This window comes from Idiotropiscis lumnitzeri, chromosome 5, assembly GCF_059441095.1.
Source record: "Idiotropiscis lumnitzeri isolate Australia: NSW breed Sydney's pygmy pipehorse chromosome 5, RoL_Ilum_1.0, whole genome shotgun sequence".
Lineage (NCBI taxonomy): Eukaryota > Metazoa > Chordata > Actinopteri > Syngnathiformes > Syngnathidae > Idiotropiscis > Idiotropiscis lumnitzeri.
Window position 1 is genome coordinate 29,657,104 of NC_142395.1, and position 16,219 is coordinate 29,673,322.

The 16,219-nt window shown below is 42.6% G+C and overlaps 1 protein-coding gene and 1 long non-coding RNA gene across 3 annotated transcripts in view; one reads left to right on the top strand and one right to left on the bottom strand.

Moving 5' to 3' along the window:
• Nucleotides 1-16,219, bottom strand: part of nhsb (Nance-Horan syndrome b (congenital cataracts and dental anomalies)) — a 40,417-nt gene that overhangs the window by 21,687 nt on the left and 2,511 nt on the right. The window lies entirely within an intron of this gene.
• LOC148337629 (uncharacterized) overlaps nucleotides 1-16,219 on the top strand; it is a 28,306-nt gene that overhangs the window by 8,662 nt on the left and 3,425 nt on the right. The gene's annotated exons all lie outside the window — the stretch shown is intronic.

A 16,219-nucleotide genomic window follows, 5' to 3' on the forward strand; every position in this document is an offset into this window, starting at 1 on the left:
TATAGCTGGGATAGGCTCCAGCAAATAAAAATACACTTAAGATTTCATCATCCTTTTATTCATGCCAGGCGACTTGAAAAGACCTGAAGTTGATGATTTGCTCCGGACAATTGTGATGAGGACATTCCAAACTGACCCAGAACAAGTTTCAGTAATTGTGCCTGCAAAATGTACAGTAAGGATTTTCAAAAATAAGAAGGAGGGGGGGGGGCGTAAAATCATTCGATGAACCAGTAAGTGCTCCTTCTCGCTCTGAACTCTTGTTGAACCGCTCAACTGTGCTGCAATATCGCACTTGTGGGATTCGGATGTAAATAGAAGCCACACAAGCAAGTAGATTAGACACAAATGCATTTCGTCGTCCGTCTTCACTGGAAACAATCAAACGACTCTTTCATGTACTTGTGACATTCTCTCCAAAAGGTTTTCAAGCTGTAATTAGTCGGGCTTGGAGGTCATGAATTGTCATTTTCCAAGTGCAATCAAATCCATCTTACTAATTTTTATAACCTACTCTCAGATAGACTGTTCCAAGAAATGGAATTATTTCAGAGTCACATCTTTTGACTGAGTTCCAAATTTGTGAAAGGAAAAAAAAAAGTCTATAAATATTAGTGATGGGGCACTCTGAAACCGAAGCTCCGGTACACATTTCAAAATTGCAAAAAAAAAGTCATAACGTGTCGCGACTAGTGAAATATGAAATTTGCCTGGCAACACGAGCTAGCTGAATTGTGATTGGATAAAAATTGTCACCTAGAAATACAACCCTAGGATATAATATGACATCAACGTGAAGAATATGGTCATTTTTTTTTTCTTGATGTTAGGCCGGCAATTTTCGAAGTTTGTTTAGGTCGCAAATTTAACTCTCTCCGCTGTACTTTGTTGTGTCACGCTCGTCATGATTGTTTGCGTTTGCACAATAGCTTGCTTTTGTGGACAAGATGTACTTCTTATGTTTTGACATACACTCGACACGACTGGCTCGCAGGCGGGAGCTTTGTTGTCTGCTTCGAATAAGTGCTCGTGAGCTCCTGACAAATATGCAACCTTTCCTGACACGCACACGCACACTCACATAAACAGCTCCTCCTCGGAGAGAGAATCATTTCTACTTGCCTGGGTTGCCACAACTAGGTTGACCTATTTTTGTCCAGACCTCTCTCTCACTCTTGCGCTCTCTCGCTCTTTCTGTCGCCCTCTCTCGCTCGCTGCAGCCCCATAATTCACCTCTGCTTAATAATTCACAACAGCTTTAGAAGCCCCCACTCAGCGGAACCACTGGCTCAGGAAAACAAGAAACAGACACAAATAGAATCGAGTGCACGATGCCGAAAATGTGCCGTTTTATTTCGGATAGGATCTTGTATATTGACACGCAAATATAGATTTATGCAAGGTCGACAATAGTACAGCGTTCCAAAAGTTAAGGTTGGCGTGCTGTTAACGCGACCCCGAGTACTTGAACCGACGGTCAACATTCAAAAGAAGAAAACCTCAAGATTGGAAAAGAGGCGCAGGGAAGAGTGTCGAGAGACGGCGGCGCAGGTTGTGTGCTGTTATTGTAAAAGCTCCGATTATTTGCAAGTCTGTGCACACACTCGCCTCGCCTCATGTGATTGGATGGCCAGCTTTGGCAGGAACCAATCGGGACAGCGCGAGCAGGAGAGCAGACGCTGAGAGTACTTGTGCTGATGCTGGGCACACCCTGGAGCTGTGTGTGTGCGCCGGTGCATATAAAATGAAGACGGATCATAAATTTGTGATAACGGGTGTATTTTACTCAACTTGGAAAGTCCCAACATTCCTTTGAAAAGAGCTTTCGAGGGTCGTTTTCGTCTGCTCGTCTTTGTTTTGTCCTCTCACAAATTGGTGCAGAAGACGACATTGGTCGTGACACGACTCGTACGTTGCCATTAGATTTTATGAAAAGTAAAGCACAAACGTCAACTCGTAATTTCACACGTTCAGAATTGCGTTTATGCACAAACGACTGGGAGGGGCCACTTGCAAATGGATTCATTTATTAACTCGGACACCAATTTTGGTGTCTTTAAATACATGGTCCAAATGGCCGTGCGCGAATTGGCACCACCGACGATAACGATGACTACCGCGATTGTGGCGAGTTCGCGGCAATGAATAGAATCGTAAAATTGAGTTTGAACGACAAAATGCAACCAAGAGCGATATTTCCGGGATTAAACTCATTCCTTGCCAGCCTATTTCAAATGAATGTACTTTTTGGCTTCAAGACCCGTCAATGGCAGTGAACGAGTTCAACTGGAACTTGAGAATGTGTGGGCGTACATCATGCCGTGGCCTTTTCAACATTTACGGAAGAAGAAGGCAAATCAAGAAGAGCCGACGCCTTGCGCGATACAAAGTGAGCATTTATAATAGTCATAGACCGATATGCTTTTTTCAGGACCGATACCGATTATTAGCATTCACGGAGGCCGATAACCGATTTCGCAAGCCGATATTCATTTGTTGAAAAAAAAAAAAACAGTTAAAATGGTGACATTTTGAAAACTAAAACCTCCAAAACTTGACTGAGTTTAAAGTCTTCAAGCGCATATTTCTGAAACAACTTTAGTGATTTGCAGCATGTTAAAGCTTTTTTAGGTCTTCGAAAATAGACAACTTGGTTTTAAAAGTTGAACAAAAAAAGTGCTCGGAGCTCCCAAGCTCAGCTGCATGTCTTAGAGTTCAATAAAAACAAACACGTCTTTAAAGTTTATGACAACAAATAGTTTTCATTTAGTTATGAATTGTAGTAAACCGACATTGTTTCTAATTTTGGCAAAGTCTGTTTCCTTTCCTTCCTCTGCTCGCGGAACTCTTCCGTATTGTGAGTGACTCGAGGTGAAAAAGCAAACGGGCAGCTTACTGCTGATTGGCTGGTACAAGGAACCAATCATAATGGTGCTGTGGGCGGGTCAATCTGCTTCTGCAGGCAGGGCCACCAGCACACACACACACAGAGAGAGAGAGAGAGAGAGACTTCCTTCCTTCCTTCCTTCCTTCCTTCCTTGTTTGTCTTTTGCATGTATGCGATCGTTGCCATGAAAGAGCGGCCGTGTTGGCTCTGCGTGATGTCGTCGTCTGATTGATGTGACGGCGAGAGTGAGAGTGAGCCTCCTCCAAGAATCTCGGCCTTCTTGCTCTTCTCTTCCACGCTGGCCCGTCACACGTACGACATCCTCACTCGCTCGCTTTCGTTCTCTTCTAACTGCTTCTGTCATCATTTTTACGTTTCATCTCCTGCTCGCTTCGCTCTTTTTCGCTTTCTTTCTCTTCCTTCCAGATGTTCCGAATTGCGGAGGATGCAATCGAAATGATCACGTTTGGCTTTTTCATTTACATTTTTGGGCACCTCTATCGAATTTTTGTTCTGATTTATGAAAGTTGTGATGCCGTTTGATTCTTTTCCTGCGCGACCGCTCAAAGAACCGGCACGTGTTTTTGCAGGAACCTGAGCAAATGTGATGGGAACGCGGACCGTTGTGATTGGTGGTGGAGCGTTCTTAGGACCGGTTCAAAGCAAAAATTGTCTAAAAAAAAAACAAAAAATCTAATAAATAATGACATTTTCGTTGCACAAATGAACACTCACTGCACACAATGGGCAAGGAGAGCGCCACTGCCAACTACTGGAGTGGATGTGCAATTACACGTCATTGGCATACGACGGAAGAAAAATCACGTTCCCCACAATCACACATGAACATCATTTGCAACGTCGTCCGGATACGGGAGGATCATAACTCATCAATTGTCATGTTTACTTTTCAAGGCATCGTCATCATTCCCGAGGTGTCCGTCTGCGTTGAACACCTTCAAGATTCCCAAATAAATGTAACGGTGCCGCTATCAACAAGCTCTCCAGCTCGCCGAGACCCAACATAACCAGATCGGCGTTTATCCTATCCAAGCTATCTGTTTACTCCGGAGTTAAGTAAGGCATTTATTCTCTAAATCTGTTCAAAGGCTTTGAAACTGCCGCTCTGATTTTATTTCACCGTGGATTTACGATTCCAACAGGCCTCCGTCCATATGGACTCGCAGCATTGAAAATGTTTTGTCATCCTCACAAATGCAAAATGAATTGAGCACAAACCATCACGGCGGAATTAAATATACATAAATTCCGTACGGTGAGCGAGCGTTTCCTTTCAGAACTCGCCCACAATTTAGAGATCAGATGAAAAGAAATAAAATAAAACCACGTGCTTTCAATTCCATTTTACTCTGTAAGAAAAAAAAATTTTTTTTTCGAATCATTCCTTTGTGCTTCTTCTCGCTCTCTCGCTGCCAAGAATTTCGAGGCTATCGTTGAACATCACTTTGAGGAAACGAAAAGAAGCGAGAAGCGAGTGCTCGCAGTTCTTTAAATAAGAAGCAAAGCGTTGCACGCTTCAAGATTTTTGTCTCTTTCCGTTGACGTTTGCTGCAAAAAAAACAAAAGGGAATCAAATATTGGCCCGTTAAACACCAAAATGATCAAACATCAAAATCTGATCAACTGCTCGTGTCCAATGCGACTCACAGAAATGAGCAAAGAACCTTCAAAAAGGGCAACATTAGCACATATGGAGCAGCAACGCGAGAGTCCGGGGCGGGTGAGAATATAAAAAAAAAATCGCAAATAATTGGCATTGCAAAAGCTATGAAAAGTTGACTTGATTTATTTATTTATTTTTTCGAATAAACGATGAGCTGCAATATAATGGAGGCTTACCGTACACGTTTTAGTTTCACAAGCTCAAAAATTGAAAGAGACTAAAGCCCAAAATTAATTTAATTAATTTTTTTTTAAACAGACCAATCAATGCTTTTGATTTGTTAAGCGCTCCAGTTGTCACAAATGTATCTTGGAATTCTATCTGCGTCTCACCTCGGACGACGAGCTTATGCGTCGAGCTTCCGTCTCATTAGGAACGCTCTGTTTTGAAGCTGACGCTGTGGCTGCAACATAATGAGCAGTTGAAGAGAAGAGGGAATGTATAATGCATTATCCCCACCCTCCCACTTTCATCCCAAGGATGAGAGAAGGGCCAGTTTCTCTGGGACTTCCAAACGCTGGTCATGGATTTGTGCAACAGTGCGTCGTCCGGGCTCCGATGTCGACGTGCTTTTCTTTTTCCATATCCTCGTGCATAGAGGAGAACTGTGCCTCTGCCTAAAAGATGGATTAGCTTCAACTAAAAACAAACTAACGAGAGACAACTAACCGTTCTCAACCCGACTGCATTATTTTTGTAATGAGTACTTGAGGGAAATTGCCGCCATTGACTTTCACAAAAGGAATCATTGAGCCAACTTCCCATTGGCCGACAATTCAGGGAGCGAACGCACCGTACTGCCATTCTCATTCATACACATATATATATATATATATAGATATATATATATATAGAGAGAGAGATATAGATATAGATATATAGATATAGATATATGTATGCATATATCTATATATATATATATATATGTATATATATATATATATATATATATATAATTAGGGCTGTCAAAATGAAAGCGTTAAATCACGATTAATAAAAAAACTAATTAACGCCGTTAAATATTTGAACTCACTTTTATTTACTTCTAAAATAATTTGCACACTTGGCAAATTCAAATACTTTATCAGCTGTACATCTTTAGCACATCTTCTCAGAACCAACTCAGCTTTGCGAAAAAAACATAGTTATTGAAAAATGTGATTGATCGCGATTAATTCTGGAATTTTTTTTTTGGGCGATGAATTTGTGACCAATAAAAAGATGGACTCTGCACACTTCTATGCTGACAGCTTGACACAGTTGCCAAGTGATTTTTGACAACCGAGGCTCACTCAAGTGTATTGTTCTAGCCGGCAAAATTCAATTTGGAGATTTGTCAAAAATTTCACCAAAAATTAATTTTGTCTTCAATACTAACCAAGATTTCATTTTGATTTTATGAATCCCCAATTATTCAACAGTAGGAATAGCAAAATATTCAATCGCTGCAGTCTTCCAGTCTATTATTTTTGCTACAAAGTCACACAAATGTGAATTCCAATGAAGAGGTGACCAAATTCTCCATTTAATTGGAGCAGCGCTGATGCTCATGCAAAGTTTGGTGCAGTAAGCACATTGCTATGATAAACATCAGATGGTGTAAATATGTTGCACACACACACACACACACACACACACCCCGGTTCAACTGGGGTCGTATCATCCTCAGGATCACCGCTCCTGATCCCCGGCAAGCCATATGGCTCTTCATTATTTCAACGGGCTCGGATTAAAGGTCTCGGCTGCTCATCCGCACATCTTACTTGAACTCTCATCTGAATTTAATTCATATCTGAAGATGGCACCAAAGTTCATTCGGGTTCAAGTTGAATGAAATCCGATGACAGAGTCAAAGGTCGTGTTTCACGCTAAACTGTCCGATTTTGCCTTTTGTAATCGTGCCAGGAAATGAAAGGAAACCGTGATGCATGTTTTTCGATTTGCTTATCACTTATTAATGATCTTCAATTGTCCGTGAACTCAACATTTCTCTTATGTGATGTGACAATTGCATCTGACTATAAAATACATCAAAAAAACTCAAACATTTGGACACAGTTGAGTTAACTCGCAACGTGTTACGTCATCGACGTGTCGCATCTGTCAGTTCACCGTGATTCATTTTGGATTGTCGTGAAGGTGACACGGATGAAGAAGCGCTTTTGGAAACGGAGGCAAACGATCGCGATCGTGGCTTGAATATGTTGGACTCTTAATCTGCTAGCACGTATCATCTGGTGGGACTTGAACTCACGCTAATAATCGACGCGCACGCGCGTGCACGCTTATGCGAGGGAGTCCCCCGTTAAGTCACACAATCAGTTAATTGTAATTTGCTACCACTGTAATTATTCAACTGCGCGGCGATAATTACAAGATCAAAGAACGGGGGCAATATCTGTCAAGATACTCTCATTTTTTTTACCATGTATTGAGAAACACAATTGTGCAATGGTGTTCACTTTTCATCTTTCAGAGCATTTCGTTTTCATAAGCAGCACTTTGACAAATCAGCAGTTCTTCAAACAAAAGATTCTTCAAGCTGTTTTTATGTCCCTCCCGGTTCAGTCTAAAACCAAAGATCCAATCAAGAGAATTACGCCTTTGTATTTAAAAGAACCACAAAACACAGATGAGCTTACAAATAGCACCGTGAGTCGCTGTTCTAACACGATATTGGAACACAAATGGTGAAGCAACACAGTGAGACAGACGATATCCTCGTCGTATAATCTTCATCCTCTGCAAAAACAAGAAATATTACCGCAGTTTACGGAGTCGTTGTGAAAGTCGTCTCGGTTTGTGTCTTCCTGACTCCTTTCTAATTAGGGTTGCGCATCGGTAACCCAGAACGAACCGGGACAAACTTTCTGGTTCTTCTGGAATTGTTTCCATTTCAAATCTAGCTCATTGAGCCCCCGTCCCCTCTTTTCCGCGTCTCTTGCCGGGTTGGCCCATTAATCGGTGATCGGTCGCATGCTCTCCGGAAGGTGAACAGGTGGGACGGCGGAAAAACACTCATCTGGACCCGCCCCTGTGTTTGGTGTGTCTCGTCATGTTCAATGCGTCCACCTGTGGTGGTTTACACCAGCCCGAGTGTGAGCCAATCAGCTCCCTTCAAGCCTTCACGTCTTGTCCAGGTGTGCCTCGTTGTTTTTGGTTCCCGGTTTGCTTTCTCTTCTCGTCAATTCTTTGTTGATGTCAGTTGTCTTTCTGCCACTCTCACCTTGTCCAATTTTTTTATTTTGTTTTATTTTTTTTATTTTGGGGGTGGGGGGCTAAAATGGATGAATGAATTTTTGGTCATTTCAATGGGAAGTGACAATTTAACATTTTGTATCTCAAAGTGCCACTAAATTGTTGCATGCTCTGCTTTGTCCGCCTAGCTGCTCCATAAATGTTCAAGTTCACAAGAAATGGAACATTGTTAGTTGATCGATGGCATGTTCACATATTTTTTTGTCAAAAATGGCAACGTTCTGTTTTACGTTAAACGTCAGATGGGTGTGATCAAGCACACTTTGCATCTTTGACAGTTGAAATGCATTCATGGAAACTGAGAAGGGTTAAAAAAGCCAAATCTTCTTGGTATCCTCGTGATTCCGGATGACTTTGGCGTCGGACAATTTGTGCCAGCGTTGCGGAACGTGAGCGTGAGGCCAAAATTGACGGCTGTTCAACCAACAAAAGTGCAGGAGCGCGTAAAGATGGCAAGATGGCGCTTCCTTGCCGACGTTCTCTTCCCTTGCCTTCGCTGGAACAGCTGCGGCGGCCTCAAGCGTTTGGCTCACACGTCCAGAGATACCTGAACTCGCTCGTCGGGAAGGACACGGCGTGCGCGCGCCGAGCATCGAATCGAGCGGACCTCCACGCTCCGCGTGTGCCACGTTTCTCGTCTCGATTGTGACCAAAAATGAATTTGATGATCGAGACGACGAATTGTGACAAATAGATGACTTGGAAGTCGAGCCTCGCCTGCCGTCGCCTCGGGACGAGCCGCTTTGAAATTGGATTCATTTACTCTGCCTCCGTAAACCTCCCGAACTGAAAAACGCAACGATGGCTTTTTAATTGGATTTGTTTGCGGTCTCCGCCCAACTGACGTCCTCTCGGCCAATGGCGTCGTGTTGCGCAAAAGCCAAGCGCGCTCGGCGTCCAATTAGGACGGCTCGTCTTCGCGGCGTGCCAAGGATCTCACAAAGCCTTTAAAACGAGAGCAGACAAACTCTCCTAAGATTTTCACCCTTCATCTGTTTCAATGCCGTGCTTGAGTTTACGACTTTGACTTTAATTTCACGTGCATGCTGTACGGTAACGCAACGTTATTGAAGGAACTGGATTCCTCTCCACTTTTTGTTCTTGATGCTAGGAAGCGACTCTTATCATTCAGTACGTTGAGTCCATCTTTACAGAATGCTGTTTGAGCATGATTTGATCCTGCTTTGGGTCCATGCAGTGGCGGGCGGTCAAGGCCTGCTCCGCTGGCCGAACATCATCAAGAAATCGTGATCATATTCTTCACATTGATGTCATATTATATTTTAGTGTTGATTTTTTTTAGGTGAGAGTTTTTATCCAATCAGAATTCGGTTAGCTCGTGTTGCCAGGCAGATTTTAAAATATCAGTAGCACGCATTATTCATCCGAGGCCTTCAGATAAAATCGTGCGGGCGTCGCTTCTGTGTCCCAAGGTTTTTTTTTTTTGTTGTTGTTTTTTTTTTAACGGTTGCAATCGGCAATCAGATCACAAGTTGGTTCCAGTGAGCCTTCTCGCTGGGCTTCCGCTGAAGGAGATGAACGGATTTTGTGATTGGATACTCACTCGTATGCGCAATCAACACACGCGGAAGTCGTAACTGCCGACCGTTCTAAAATCTCAAATACATTCTTGCTTTTTTTTAACCACAATGGCCAAAAGAGGAAAAAGTGTGGATTTAATTGCAGATACGCTTGCGGGGCCATTTTCAAGTCTGACTTTTCAATAGAAGCTAGTTTGTCCGACACTCACTCAGCAGCGCGTAAGTATGTTTGTGTCTGTTATTTGTCCAGCCGTGGTGTCATAAATGACGCGAATATGAGGGGGATGCATTCAAGTCCGACTTCACTGAAGGCCTCCGTATGAAACGCACGGCCCGCCGCTGGATTTGCAGCGGAGCGGAATCTGACGGCTCGTCTATTGGTCTAAAAAGTCCAAATAGAAAATCCTTGACTCATTTCCTGAAAGTGAAAGCGATCTTTCTCCAGTAGAATTTGACACACACCGAGGTGGCTGAATCATTTCAATTCAAGTTGCCAAATTGTCCGACCTTGTTACAGAAGGAACTCGTTTGCGAAGGAACAAAGTTTGCCGCCCGTTAAATTTACATTCTTGACAGGATTAAGAAGATCCCAAGTAGCCGAGCGCTCACACTCGTCAATAAAAGTGGACGGTTACGTAACATGAAGCTGGACGAGATGTTCCTCATGTATCCTCGTGGAAGAACGGGACGCTTCCGCAGCAAAACCTCGCGATTAGCCAGATGTCCACTCGTGGCGAAAAACTCACACGGAGACACGTAGGTCGCCCGCAGATTTGACACTTTTGGTTTCAAGCCAGCATTTAGCAGGCAGCAGCCCCGACGGAGCGTGACACAAACATACACGCAGAACAAAAATGAAAACGAGACACACTGGATATTGTCACGCGGCAGTTTATCGGGGAGGGTTGCTTCTCAATTATTTCCTGTTACGCCGGCCCCCTGGCAAGAAGAAAACTATTTGCGCCCCCACCACAAATATAAAGAGTAGCTTTTTCTTTGCAAAACAAACCAACGCCACTGCCAACTAGTGGAGAGGTTGTGCAATTACACTTTATTGTGGCACGGCGAGAGAAAAAAAGCTTGTTCCTCAAGGGTCACACGCACCCCCTCAAGATTCAATCTAAATATTAAAAATAAATCGATCAATTCAAATGTTGTTTTTGGTCTGAACTCCAACTCTTCCACTTTAATTTTGCCCTCCAGGCTTTCAGCCTGATGGAGAAAATGTCATTGTGGGTTTGCGCTTGAAATTTGCCCTTGCACATAAAACTGTCGGTGTGATATGTTAATGTAATGACACAATAAAAATGTGCGCATCTCCGAACGGCCGATGCATTTCAATGAAAGCCACACACATTGCCGTCACATTGCGCCTCCGATTGGCTGAGAGCCCGCACCAGTCAATCGTCTCTTTTAGCCCGACGGATCGCTGGACGACGAGTGAATTCGGAAATCCTCAAACTTTGTTTATCTTTCATGAACCAAATATTTGTCATGATCACTCGGATCTGTAGAGGCGACCACACTAAGCAGATTAGGAAGTGCGTGCGTGTGGGGGTGGGCGTGCGTGCGTGGGGGTGTGCGCGCCCGTGTGCGTGTGTGCGTGTGTGTGTGAGAGCGTAATTGTGACCAGGGGCCTTTGACAGACTGTTGAATGAGCTTGTCTGAGTAGCTCCGAATCATTTATGTGTCACCGGGATCAAGTTATATTGTCGGACGGCATTTAAAAAAAAAAATGCGCCGCTCACCGCAGAGAAGTCATTTATGTTTGTCGGACGCATCTCTGACAAAAAGGGTCATTTGGAGGCTCTGCGTTGATGTCTTTATTTCTTTATTTTCTATATGGAGCGTTGACTTTTGAATGTTTCACTGACAGTAAATCGACGAAAAAGACTTTTCTGAATGAAATCTTCTGGAGGTTCTTTGATTTGCTGTTGGAATTGCTTGTGAATATTTTTCGTCGCGGTCTCCGTTCGTAAATCTTAATAAATCATCTCGGTGCGCCTCACCACGCTGGCCCGTATTTCTCTTCTGCGTCTCACTCGTTCTCACTGCTATCAAACTTTCTCCTCTCCTGCTTGTGTCTGGCTGCAAATCAAAGTGCATGAAACATTAAATATGCTGTCAGGAGGCACAAGTCTCTCCACGCTGCCGATGACGGGGAAAGTAGGGCAGTGAGGAATACGAGGAGGAGAATGGACGCATGGAAGCAGACGTGGAGTCGGCGAGCAGAACTCGAGGACGGCTTTTCACGCTACCATCAAACAAGGCTCAGTGAGGAATCGATGCTTGAGCTTTGAAAGCATTTGGATTTATTTTACTTTTACTCGCCCACATTTGGAAACGGATAACCGTACTCTTTACTTTGCCTTTTTTTTTTTTTAAGTTCAGTAGATGACGACATGATGACAAACAAGACATAAAAACAGAGAGTGGTGACATCAACCACAATTAGGCTCTTGATTGAGGGATCGGGTGAGATCTTTCAGCGAAAGAAATGACGCAGCAGACTCGGAGACGCAACCTTTTACCAATCCAGGGCCTCGTTTTTATTTTATTGTCATTATGGCCTGACAGTAGTTCATTAGCAAAATAATCTGTTACATCCTGACCTGGCCCGATCTCGCACCTCTAATGAATTGTTTTTAAAGAAACCACCACGCCCGAGAAAAAACAACCAATCAAAAATGGACTCATGAGGTATCTCTCATTCTCGTTCACGTGCCGACACACTCGCAGTTGGCACGCCCCGCCTTGGCTTCACACTGTTACATTGTCACCTGTTACGTTGGGCTTGAGGAGCTTTGCTGATACTGTGCCGGAATATCCACCTCCAATTAACTCATTCACTAGCAGCCGAGTAAAAAAAAAAAAAAAAAAGGATCTTTGACGCCTTTCGCCGTCGATGGTAGTAAATGAGTTGAACACATCCTGAGAGAAAACTCGTGTGAGGATGCAAAGTAGGAGCTGGCTTTCAGAGGTGGAGGAACCGCAGGCCGCTCCGAGAATTTTGAACATTTGCTCTTGATTTTGTTTTTTAAATGTTGGCACATTTTAAAATGTAAAACTTTTCATGTTGTAGTAACAATCCGTTCCGAATAAGTCATACTACCGACGTAGCAGTCGAGGCGAATGTTAGCTTGTTTACAGCGCTAATGCGAGCTTAGTATTGCTAGCGCTGCTGCTTTGTTCAAACTGGTCAGCATTGAAACATTATTTCCGGTTAAAAACAAAAAGCTTTTACAAATTCTGAGTTTGTATGTTTGCCATTATTATATTTCTCGGGTTCAATTGCAGATTTTCACTGTACGTAATTGTTTATAGATAACGCAACATTACGGCAAAGCATATTTTTATTTTTTTATTATCCAGGGCTTTGACCTGGAAAAAAAAATTAAATCGCCGAGTTTTTCAGTGAATAACGGTGAATCTGCAAGTCACAAATCGGTCAGGGAAAAAAATGTGTGCCTCTTGTCCAAATTCATCTGCAACTGGCTCCAGATCAGCTCCTACCGTTATGAGGAAAGGCAATGTTGGAAAAAAAAATAAAAAAGGAAGGATGGCTGGAGATGTGGGCCGGTGGAAATTCGCTTGCTTCACGTTCTATCACTTGAATCCGACATAGAAGGTCTTCCTTCTGCCTACTTTCGTCTGATTTGTGTTGAGGAGGGAAGCTGAAAGCTGCGGGATCTTGTTGAGCTGTCTGGCTGCACAACCACAAGTTGAAATGCAGGCCCAGGGAGAGAGAGTGACAGAGTGATTGACTCAGCGGAAAGGTTAAAGCGCACGTCTCCCTCTTGTGTTACTATGCAGACTAGAGAGATGGAGCGGTCCCCTGCTGGCCACGCTGGCAAATTCAAAGTCAACTTTACTGTGAGGGCTTCCACACAAGGAAGCAGAGTACAAAATCATTTCCACAAGCTCAACATCCCTCCCATTTACGTTCTGTGCTTAGATCGCGCTTGTAAAATGGAATTTCGGAGTGAAAAAACTTTACTCTGATTTTTCAAGTAATTATCTCTCCCCATTTTTTACAGTGTAGCACTCTTTTTTGGGGGGGAACTATACACTCTTGTCATGAGTAAAAAGAAAGTACAAACCTTTTTTGCATCAATTCAATGGACCTGGTTCTGCTCCTTCTGTTGTGCATGGCTCGGCCTCCAGGGGGCAGTATAGTTGAGACATATGGAGCCATGTGGTTGTTTTAATAATAATAATAATAATAATATTGCCTTTATTAGTCCCACAATGGGGAAATTCGAGATTCGAACCCAGGCCTCCTGGGGAGACTGGGTCCGGAACGCGGCGCCTTAGACCACTCGGCCATCCTGGCAGCCAATTTAATTAATTTAATTAAATACACAACGTGTAATTGCTCATACTTTCACAATTAATAAGCGACCGTATTGTATGGACTAGAAGGCGCACCTGTATATAAGGCACCGCAATTCTTAAAAACGATATACAAGCTGCACCAGGCTATAATTTTCTATGTTTTCAAAAATTGATTGTTTAGGTACATAAAACGGTGCCTTTTAACACGGCAACAACTTTGCTAATAAACAGAACAGAGGCAAGAGAAAAAAAAAATTGAGATTTATTTAGCGTATCTTCTGAACTATAGAGCGCCCCCTACCGGCGAAAGAAAAATCCACAGACAAGCCGCACCGCTGTATTAGCCGCATGCTTCAAAATTGAGGAAAAAAGTAGCGGCTTAGAGTCCGGAAAATACGGTCATAAAGATTTTTAGAAATAGCATTGCAATTTCTGACTTTAGATGTTTATTGGAAGGATTTAATTGTTTTCAACAGTCTGCCGTTTGTATGATGAAGATTTTGTAACCGCGCGCTGTACTCGCTACGAAACGTGCTAAGCGACAATATATTTGTTTGCAGTGTCACATCCTGTTCGTTTGTGGACGTGAAATGATGGCAAATGAGCTTTAAAAGCACCACAAAACACATGGCGGGCCGTGTGACAATCCTCTCCGGGTCCACCGGTAGCTCACGGGACATGACGCAGTCCTGTGAGTCATCGTTCATCTCAAACGTGCCCGTTTGATGTGACATTTTCGCAACAATTCAATCTTTCCCCCCGGCTTTGGAAAAATGCAGCATCTTCATCTCCGGAGGGCTTCCATTTTTTTTTTTTGTAAGGACTATATTCTAAAAAGAAGGCCATGAGCCCAAGCTGAAACTTCTTTCAAATCATCTCTGTGTCAGGTTTAAAAATGAAATCTCCTTCCAAACTTTCTTGTCTAAAATGAGGCCTTTAAAAATTGTAATCCTGCCAAGTCTTGACTTACAAATGTCAGAGGTAGAATTTATTGACATAACTTTGTGAAATATTATTCGTGGTGGCGTCAAACGTGACTGCATCTTGCAAATAGCCGATTATGTGGACTCTTCCGTTCCAACCAAGTTAAAAAGATTCTAAATCCGTCTCAGCGTAACGCAATCATATTTGAGCCTAGATTTGATATCTTTGATGTCCATCTTACGAGTACTCGTCTTTGCTACGAAGACAATTCAATCCATTATTAAATTGACCGCGTCCACTGGTAACATTTTTTTTCCCACCCAGATTTGCTTTTGGCCTGCCAGAACGCAATTCGACATTCTGAGTAAATAACTAGTTCACACGTAACACAACTAGGCTCCATGAGTGCAACTTTTTTTCCCGTAGTGCCAAAATTCCCATTAGTTACATGTGCTACTTCTCGTATGCCAAGGTTTTCCGACGGCTCCAGACTAGCTTTTTTCAATTTATTTTTACGAAAAGCACCTAACCTGAAAACATTTTGGAGCTGGGTGAAAGAGTGCAGCAAAAAAAAAAAAAAAACTCAAATAATTAAAAAAAAAAAACTGCAAATGTACACGAGTAGATGAAAAACGCATTTTTTTTTTAGGGGCAGTCTGAAGCTTTTATCATACTAATGAGAAGAAATGTCATACAGAGTTCAAAAAGGGATTATCTGATTTAAATAAAGACGCAAAGTATATGTCATAAATCAAGATGTTCATAGGACAAAATTAGTGCATAGTACTTTCTGGTCAAGTTGCCCAAAAAAAAATGAAAACAAAAAAACAACAACACAAGTTCCTTCCAACTTTGACACGCGAGATCGATATTAGTGCCAAACGTGCGTTTTTCCTGAAAAACTTCCATCGGCTTGACCATGGCTCATCTCGTTGTGTCATTAGTAACGTCTAATGGATTCGACTGACTGCTCGTAATAACGGATGAGCGGCGCGCATAACGCATCGGGTTGTTTTTTGTTTTTTTCCCTGCAATATCAGCCATCTGTCGAGCGCCAAGTCCAAGATCAATCCCAGTTTGCAGCATATTGACTCTTGGTCAGTGTTGAGTGGCTCAACAAAGAAGTGAGGAGACTCTGAATATGGCTGTGCGATCAAAAATATTCCTTTCCTCGCCGTGAGTCCTATCTTTACGGCATGACGGCAAAAATAACGGAATAAAAAGAAGACATTTTTGGTGTTGGCGACTTGGCGAAACGGACACAAACCATTCATTGAATATTTTCCCACTTTGTGTACTTTTGACCACTTTTTCTCCACTGTTTGTTTCGAGTTAAGAAAAGCGATGTTAGTTTTCTTTATGGGTGAGTCTGAATCGGACTGATACTGGCCTAATTTCAAGGTGCTGTGTCGGGTTTTTGTTGAATACTGACAGCATTTTTTTTTCATTTATATTTTCATGTCAAGTCCTCCTCACCAGTAGTTGGCGCTATAGGTGGTGGTGTGAACATTTTTTTTAGTTTGTTTTATTTCTGTGATTGTGTTATTTGACATTTTATGTATCAAATGTGAAAGTGATATCAGTACTGAA